A 9,364-nucleotide genomic window follows, 5' to 3' on the forward strand; every position below is an offset into this window, starting at 1 on the left:
GTGGGGGGAGAGTTTGCAACGGGCTGGTGGGGAGAGGCAGGAGGAGTGGGATGGGGACAGGATGGGATGGGATGGGATGGGGACAGGATGGGATGGGATGGGGACACGATGGGCACAAGGAGGGTGCTGGAGGCTGCTGGGTGTGTTGGCATCTACCTTCATCAGCATGAGGTGCCTGGAGAGGTGGGGGTTGGGCTCTTCTTTCAAATAACAAGGGATAGGACAAGAGGAAAGGGGCTGGAGCTGCCCCAGGGGAGGTTGAGGCAGAACTGTTTCCCTGAGAGGGGTGTCAGCCCCTGTGCCAGGCTGCCCAGGGAGCTGGGGGAGTCTCCAGCCCTGGAGGGATCCCAAAGCCCTGCAGCTGAGGTGCTGAGGGGTCAGTGCTGGGCTGGGCAGGGTGAGGGGAGGGCTGGGACTGCAGCAGCTCAAGGGCTTTGCCAACCCAACCCATTCTGTGCTCAGATTTCTCCTGTGAGGTCAGGGAACAGGCTCTGAAAGCACTCACCAGCACCCAGTGGCTTCCAGCGAGGCAGCAGAGGTTGGTGCTGCAGGGCTGTGATGGAGCAGAGCCATGACACACCATTTCTCCACCTGAGGAAGGGCCTTTGGCTTATTGCACACCCATAACATTTTAGGAGAGCAGCTCCAGCCTCTCTTGCCTGTCCCATCAAGCAGCCTCCTGTTTCAGCAGTCAGTCATTTTGGACCCCACTCACTCACCAGTGACCTTTCCAAGGGCTAAAACCTCACCTCCAAAGTGCTCAGTCAAGCAGCAGTGACCTCCTCCTCATGGATGAGTCACCTTTGCTCACAAACCCAGGGCATTTTGGCTTCCCTCAGGCTTCCCTCACTCAGTTTTCCTCACAGCTCCCTTTTTCTTCTAACCCATTTCCAGTTTTTCAAGCAGACTCTTTGGGTTTGTTCCCAGTATCCCCCAACTCCTCAAAGCCTCAGCTCCTGGAGTCAAGATTTGAGTTGGGGGTGAGGGGAAGAAACAGAGTTGGATCATTTGATCACCCTAAATCCTTGCTGGAGGAGAAGACACACAAACTTTCAGTCCTGATGCTTCAAAAGCCACAAAGCAGAGAACCCAAAAGGCACAAGACTCTAAGTGTGCCATAAATTTTCAGGCAATTCATGCTTCTGGGCATTGATTCATTATTTTCAAGCCCTTCAGCCTCAGCAAGAATGGATGAGGCCATGGAGTGACCCAGGCTTTTCTGGCAGCACAAAAACACTTGGAAAGAAGAAGGGCCTTGATGGGACATCAGAGAGAGCTTCCACCTGCCACACACTGTTTATTTTAGGGCCTTACATGGGAGCCAAACTGCTTTGAAATCCCAGCTCCTCATGACTCACCCTGCAGGAATTAAACAATTTCCATCCAGGCTCAGGGGAAGCAGCTCCAGGGGCTGCTGCAAAGTGGCTCCTCCAGCAGCAGCCTCTGGTCCTGCTTGAGGAACAGGCAGCTAATCCCAGAGGGGACTGGGGTGGCAGAGAGGCTGCCTGGGCAGACTGTCCTCAAAGCTTATTGCAAGCTCCTCACAGGCTTTTGGGGGCACTGAAGCCCATGGACAGGCATTGGTGTGCCTGACATCCGTGCCTGAGGTGGGTGCTGCATGGATTACCAGAGCCTGCAGCAAGATGGGCAATGCCTCAAGGTCAAACCAGTCCCAAAAGGGCAAAACCAGCCCCCAAAAATGGCAAAACCAGCCCCCAAAGGGTGAGTGTTGAAAGGAACAAAGCCCCAAACTGATCTGAGTTGAACTGTTGGATTTCCCTGCTCTTCTCACACTAAGTGGGCACATAAAGGAGGGGAAGAAAGACAATGTTCTCATCTCCAGCTCTGCTCCAGAGGTTGCTCTGGGGATACACCGAGTGCCACCATCTCCCTGCAGCACCTGTGTCCTCACCAGTGGCTCTGTCACCCTGGCACAGTCTGAGGCTTTGAATGCCAAAAGCAGCAATGGCCCCAGTGCATCCCACAGTGTTGGCTCATCCCTGTGCTGCCTTCCTCCTCTCCCCAGCTCTCCCCACTCCCCTGTAAGCAAAACCAGAGCTGAGAGAGGGACACATGGTTCTGCTTTGCCTAAGTGAAAAACAGCCCAGCATGAGAAACTCCAAAGCTCTTCCCTCAGCCCCATCTTCCCCCTGCAAAGAGCCGACCACAAACCAGCCAGACCTTGGTCCTGGGCTCCCTGCTGCAGCCTGAGTCCTCTGGGAAAGGCCTTTTGGGGTGACTAACAAAGCTCCTCCTGTCTGTAGCCACTCAGCATGGCCCTGGAGAAGGGTCCTGACTGCCAGAGGGACACTGAGGGGCTGCAGCGTGGCCAGAGCCAGGCAGTGGAGATGGGGAAGGGGCTGGAGCACAAGGGTGCTGGGAAGGGGCTGAGGGAATGGGGGTGTTGAGCCTGGAGAAGAGGAGGCTGAGGGCAGACAGCAGCACTCTCTGACACTCCCTGACAGGAGGCTGCAGGGAGCTGGGGGTCAGGCTCTGCTCCCCAGTAACAAGTGACAGGACAAGAGGAAATGGGCTGCAGTTGCCCCAGGAGAGGTTGAGGTTGGAGCTGAGGCAGAACTGTTTCCCTGAGAGGGGTGTGAGCCCCTGTGCCAGGCTGCCCAGGGAGCTGGGGGAGTGCCCAGCCCTGGAGGGATCCCAAAGGCCTGGACCTGAGGTGCTGAGGGCTGTGGGTCAGTGCTGGGCTGGGCAGGGTGAGGACAGGGCTGGGCCTGCAGCAGCTTCAGGGGCTTTGCCAGCCAAAACCACTCTGTGATTCTGTGTAATGGCAGCAGTGCAGCTGGTCCCAGCCCCTGGGATGGTGGAGGGATCAATGGGGGCTGCAGTGGGGCAGGGGGACCACTGATGGCACAAGGACCCCTGAGCTGAGCACAGCAGCCCTCGGGCAGCTGCACCGTTCCCACGCTGACGTGACGGCTCCATTTGGGTTGCATTACAGTGGGTTTGGTTTCTACAGCTCTGCAGACAGCTGGGTTAAAAAAAGCAACAACTCATCCTCACAAAACCCCACCAGCACAATAAAAAATAATCAGCAAAAGAAGCCCCCAGCACATGTATGTGCCACAGCTGGAAGGGACACGGGCGTCCCAGGGTGATGGACACACTCTGCTCCAGGTTCTGGCTTGGCCACAGGTGGGATGATGGGATGCTGCATCCCAACATGAGCAGCAAGGCTGGTTGTTGAGCTGAGCCCAGGTAGATGCCATCAGATAGAGCAGCCCCACACTTGGCCTAAGGCATTTTCCCACTCTTTGCCCTCATTTCAGACTTTGGGAAGCCAAACCAGCCCAAAGGCAGCCAGGCTGAGCATCTGAGGTGGCACCAGAAGGTGGCAGGAATGTCAGGTTCATTAAGTCATCTGTGCTGTAGCCACATCCCTAAGCACCTCTGACAACCTGCCTCACCAAAGGGCATCAGCTCCTCCCCATGAGTGCGGAGACAGCAGGCACAGGACCCCCCTCTGCCCACATGGCACAGCCAGAGCCCTGTGCCAAGGAGGAGATGCCCTGTCCCATGCCCCTGAGCTGGGGGAGCCCACAGGAGCTGAGCAGATGCTTCCAGGGAGGAGGTTTGAGGTCTCTTCCAGGAGGGGATGAAGCACAGGGGAGGAAAACCCCAATATACCACAGCCAGGGAGCACCTTGAAGAGCCATCCCAGGATGGTGTGGGACATCATCCCACCGCCCTCAACCGCCCTGGGGCAGGAGAAGCCAAACTCACCGCCATGGAAAACCTGGTGCCAGTGCCTTGTGCAGCACCTGGAACCACTCCAGTGCCCCCAGCCCAGAGCCACAGCCCCCTCCCCTCCTCCCCGGAGCTCAGCCAGCCCCTCTCAGCCCCATTTGAGGGCTGGGCTGCCTCTAAGGAGCCGAACGCCGAGCTGGTGCCCGTGGGTCTCACCGTCTCCCGTCCCTCCCGGGGGGTTCTGCTGTGCCCCATCCCGGGGCTGCCGGGGGCAGGTGCCCATGTGAGACGCAGCCGTGCCCCGGGACGCAGCGCCGCTGCCTTTGATTTCTCCCCCGGAGACCCCACGTGCGTTTCATGTCATTAATTAACGGGGGATAACGAGGCGGGTGCCCGGCGGGGGTCGGAGCCGGTGGCGTCCCGATGAGTCCCCGTCCTTGGGACCGGCTCAGCCTCAGCCGAGCTCAGCTGCTCCCTGCCAGGGCGAGCAGAGATGCTGCTTTCCCCTCCAGCCCCGCTCGCCCTCGGCTCCCGTCCTTGCCGCTGTCTCCGGCACTCGCCGGAGGCACAAACGCAGCTGCAATATAAATCAGCGTTTGAAGAAAAGCCACCCCGAAAAAGCGAGGTTTGAAGGCAAAACGACTCACTGCAGCGTTCAGCCAGCCCAGGGACACACAACTGGTGCCTGCACTCAGGGCTGGGGGGCACCTGGATGAGACCTGCACCCCCAAAACCCCTCACCCCGCCAGTGCTGCAAAGAAAACCCGGTGAAAACGCCAAATTTGGGGCACCTTTCATCCTCTTTCTAGCTAAAAATCAGCCCAAACCCCTCTCAGCTGGTTGGATGTGGCTGGTGTGGTCCCCAGGTTGTGGTTTCCAGCATGTGCTGGTCCCTGTCCCAGTGGCTGCATCCCGAATGACCCCAACAACGTGCAACAGCTCCACCAAGGTCAGCGAGGCTGTAGCAACACAAAAACCGTGATAACCCGATTCGGTCAGCTCTAAGCAGCAGCAAGAGTCACCCTTTATGATATGAGTCACTGAGAGATGAAATGATGGTGACATGCTTCAGGGTGGTATCACTTGGCACATCCCTGGAGCCATGAAACAACAGGGAATCAAGACTGCAGACAACCCCCATCCCTGCAGGCAAATCCCATCTGCTGACAGGCAAATCCCACCAAAGCCAGGACACCTGCTGTAGTCCTGTAGGAAACCAGGGAGCTTCCCCCCCCAGCAATAAGCACAAGCTCAGTGCTGAGCACCCATGGGTGCTGCTGTGCCAGTGAGCCTTATGCACCACCAGACACTCTTTCTCCTGCCCCAAACTTCCCCCTCGTGCTGAAACCTGAAGTCTGAATGTCAGTTATGTCTCCCTTTCCAGAGTGACAAAGCAGCCCCCCAGCACTAAACAACCACGATGCTGGAAAGGGGGAGGGTTGTTGGAGGAAACTCATTACTGTGGCTTGTTTGAACAACCCTGATGCCTCAGGAAAGAAGGTTAAAAGCTTAAGTTTTGGCAGTGAGGTGGAGCCCAGGCCCCAGATGTGCTTTCCTCTGCCTTGGTTTTGGTATGTGTGAGCTGCCTCAGCTGTGCTGGGGGGAAAATCCCCCTTTATTTTTCCCCCAGGAAAAGAAAAGCCCTCAATGGGATCCACACCAGAGGCAGAAGGGCAAGAGGGCTGCAGTAAGGGTCATCTCCTCCCATGCAGTGGCTTTGGCTGCTTTCACCTTCCCTGTTTTGTAGGGTTTTCCATCGTTGAGGGGTTGGCTCCAGCTCTCCCAAGTCCTCAGGGGTGAAACCACTGTGCTGCACCGTGCCTCAGTTTCCCCATTGCAAAAAAGGCCCTGGGAGCACAACAGCCCCTGAGGACTCTGTGCCTCTGTTCCTCATTTTTCCAGGTGCATGTGGGAGCAGAGCATTCCCACATCTCCAGCATGGGCCCTTCAGCTCCCACCTTAACAACTCCCACTCTCCTCCACAGAGAAACAGATCTTCTCCTAAGAGGGATCTGTGGCCAGTTCTGGGCTCCCCAGTTGCAGAGAGACAGGGAACTGCTGGAGAGAGGCCAGTGCAGGGACAGCAAGATGCTGAGGGGATGGAACATGTGTGTGAGGAGGAAAGGCTGCATCCCTGGGGCTGTTCAGCCTGGAGAAGAGAAGCCTGAGCTCAGGGTGACCTCACCAATGCTGATCAATCCCTAAAGGGTGGGTGTCAGGGGGATGGGGCCAGTGTTTGGTGTGTGGTGGCCAGTGGAACACAGGCAGTGCCCCTGGCACAGGAGGAGAAAGTCCTTTGGTGCTGAGCTGAGGGAGCCCTGGCCCAGGCTGCCCAGGGAGGGTGTGGAGGCTCCTTCTCAGGAGGTTTCCAACCCCACCTGGACACGTTCCTGTGCCCCTGAGCAGGGGAAGCTGCTTGAGCAGGGGCTGGGGCTGGAGCAGCTCTGCAGGGCCCTTCCAGCCCCACAATTCTGGGATTCTAAGCAGGATGGGTTGAGCCAGAAACGAGCTGTGCTGGGGTTGGATGGAGGAGTTACATCCCCCAGGTCCCCCCAGGAGGATGAGCACCCACCTACATCCCTCATCCACATTCCTCAACAGCCAGACCAAGTGCAGGTGATGCTGGTGCCACCTCCTGCCCAGGGCTGGGGGATCCCCCATCTCTTCCCCCTTTTTTCCCTACATATGTTTAGTTTCTTTTTGCACAGAAGGAGCTGTCTTGTGGAGGCACCCACTGGGGATTACAGCACTTTGCAGAGACCTGAGAGAGGTTTGCAAATCCAATTTGCACTAAACCCTTCCAGTGGGTTTTGGACAGACTAATACCCCAGTAGCATTTACTGTCCAACTCCAGCAGCAACTGATGACATCCTGAACCCCTTTGTGCCTCTCCAGAGTGAACAAATGGGGAATTCCTCCCAAGACAGTGACAGCAATAAACCAGGAACAGAGATTTGGGGTAGAGAAAGTTCAAATCTAAGAGATGCTTGGGATAAAGAGGGCTGGAGAGGATGGGTATTGCTGGAGGATCACCAAAAGGCAGCAGGTCAGAGTCATCTGGACCTTTACAATCACAGAATGGGTTGGGTTGGCAAAGCCCTTGAAGCTGCTGCAGTCCCATCCCTCCCCTCACCCTGCCCATCACCACTGACCCACAGCCCTCAGCACCTCAGCTCCAGGGCTTTGGGATCCCTCCAGGGCTGGGCACTCCCCCAGCTCCCTGGGCAACCTGGCACAGGGGCTGACACCCCTCTCAGGGGCTCTTTGCATGTCAAGAAGCCAACACAGCAGCAGCATCACACCCCCACAGACAGAGCTTTCCTGACACTGAGGAAAACCTACTTGGGATGCCGAGTAACAAGGGACAGGACAAGAGCAAATGGCCTCAAGTTGCACCAGCAGAGGTTCAGCTTGGAGATAAGGAAGAACCCCTCACATGGAGGAGCTGACACCAGCAGCAAGGTGAGGGCAGGAGCACCAGGTGATGCTGGTAGGGAAAAATCAGCCCCTTCTCTGCCAGTTTTCCACCTTTCCAGGTTGCAGTGCTGCTTGATGATAAAGCTGCCCTGAGCACCAGGCAGCCAGGTCCTTGCATTGCAAAAAAAATGGCTGAAATAGAGAAAAATGCAATTCCTGCCCTGGACTATTGCAGCCTGGGAGTGATGCTAAAGGAAGAACTTCCCCTCCTGGGCCATCTCCCACTGCACTGGGGCTGTGTGGGGATGTCAGCCCCTCGGAGCACTGCCTTCCCCCAGCAGCCACCATCCCTCCCCTTACACACTTTGGCCAAAGTTCAAAGGAACCTTTTCTGCTGGGAAAAAAGAAAAAGAAATGTGGTTCCATCAAAACCAAAACAGTTCAGGAGAAGCAACATTGATGCAACTGACAGTTCTTGTTAGGGGCCTGACACGCTGGGGACCTGGCCTTTGAACAGCTGAGGAAGGAAATGCTTCTTGCTGTCACTGGAGAACAACGTGGTGGCAAAGAGATTGTTTCAATTTAGTGCTGAGTTCCAAAAGGAGCCCGTTTGGGGTTTCGTGACGAAGGAGCAAAGGGAATGAAATTGCTTGTGGCATTTCCCTTCCCAGGCAGAGCACAGAGGGGGTTGCTGCGGATGCTCCTTCACACGACAGCGTCTCTGTACCACACCAGGCACAAGCGGGAGGGGGTAAGCTTCAGTTTCTCTTTCTATCTTCAAAATGTAATGGGAAAAGACTACACCAAACTGGCCAAACCACAGGGAAAAAAATCAGCTGGATTGGGTGGGATTTCTCCAGTCCAACCAGCTCATGGTGGAGCTCCTGGGATGCCAAGTGATCCCTGGTGAAGTGGGAGTGGAAGGGCTGGCTGGCACCTGGATCCTCACCACACTGAGCCCTGGGAGCTGCCAGAGCTTAGCAAGGGTCCTGGAAGTGAGACTGTGATGATTTAGCTTAAACCAGCCATGAAACTACCTGTGGCACCAGGGGAAGAAAAAAAGCCACACCAGTGAAACACAATCCAGTCCTGAGCTGCAATACCTGCACCTCCTGCAACAGGCACCCACACGTGGCCCTGGGACCTCCCCTCCTCTCAGCATCTTGCTCTCTGCCCAGGCTCAGTCCTGCTGGGTACCATGAGATGCTCTGTAGGCAGAGGCCAACAGCACCAGGCAGATGTTGGCTCTGTGACCCCCTGAGCTCCTCCTGCACGGGCACAATGGGTCTGTGACCCCCTGAGCTCCTCCTGCAGGGGCACAGCGGGTCATGAGAGGGGGCTCTCCCAGAGAGGAAGCTGCTGCCCTGCGTGTGCTGAATGCCACTGCCCCAGGCCCAAGCATGGCATTCCTTGCTGGAGACAGCCAAGGTGATGCCTGCTCTGGCCATGCAACCAGCTGGGCTGTGTTTAGGGCCACAGGAGATGTATCTTGACCTTAAAGAGTGGATGTTACAAATCTTTGATCCTCCGTTGCGGTCTCCCAAAGGTGGAAATCAGCCTCAAAACACGCCCTGGAGCCCCTGAGCCTGGCATGGCTGCAGGAGAGCAGCCCAACGAGGGGCCTTTGGCTGGTAGAGCGGGAGGGCAGAGCTGTGATTCACATCTGCACCGTGGGAGGGCACCCAGTGCAGCTGCAGCCAGGCCAGCTCCTCCCGGGGAGAAGGGACCTTCGCGTCCCTCCCTCCGGCTGTGTCACAGCAGCTCTTCAGATTTATACCCCAGGGCTGGATGCCACGAGGCCTGGGAAGTGCTGGGATCTCCCCTTGCCCTTGCCAACCCTGTGGTCGTGCAGCCCAGGAGGAGCCTTGGCCCTGGTGCCGCATCCTGCTGCGAAGCAGCTGCAGCCGCACATGGGCTGATTGCAAAGCGGGAGGGACCGGGCGGCATCCCCGGAGCCTGCAGCCCGCACTGCACCTCTGCTCCCTCCCCCGGGGCGAGGCGAGGAGCTGGACCAGCTCATTGAAAAACTTCAGCTGTATAAAAGGGGAAGTGTCATTTCCCCCCTCCCTTGGGGATGGAGGCGCAGGATGAGTCCGGGCAGCCGCGTTGTGGCATTGACCCCCAGCCCGGAGCAAAGCTCAGGCACAGCACCCCTAGATCTGCTTTGCAACCCGGAGTCAGTGCTGCGGTGGGTAGACAAAGGTCTGAACCAAAGGCCCAGTTAAAAACAGCAGCTAAAAACCAA

Source organism: Colius striatus, chromosome 25, assembly GCF_028858725.1.
Source record: "Colius striatus isolate bColStr4 chromosome 25, bColStr4.1.hap1, whole genome shotgun sequence".
NCBI lineage: Eukaryota > Metazoa > Chordata > Aves > Coliiformes > Coliidae > Colius > Colius striatus.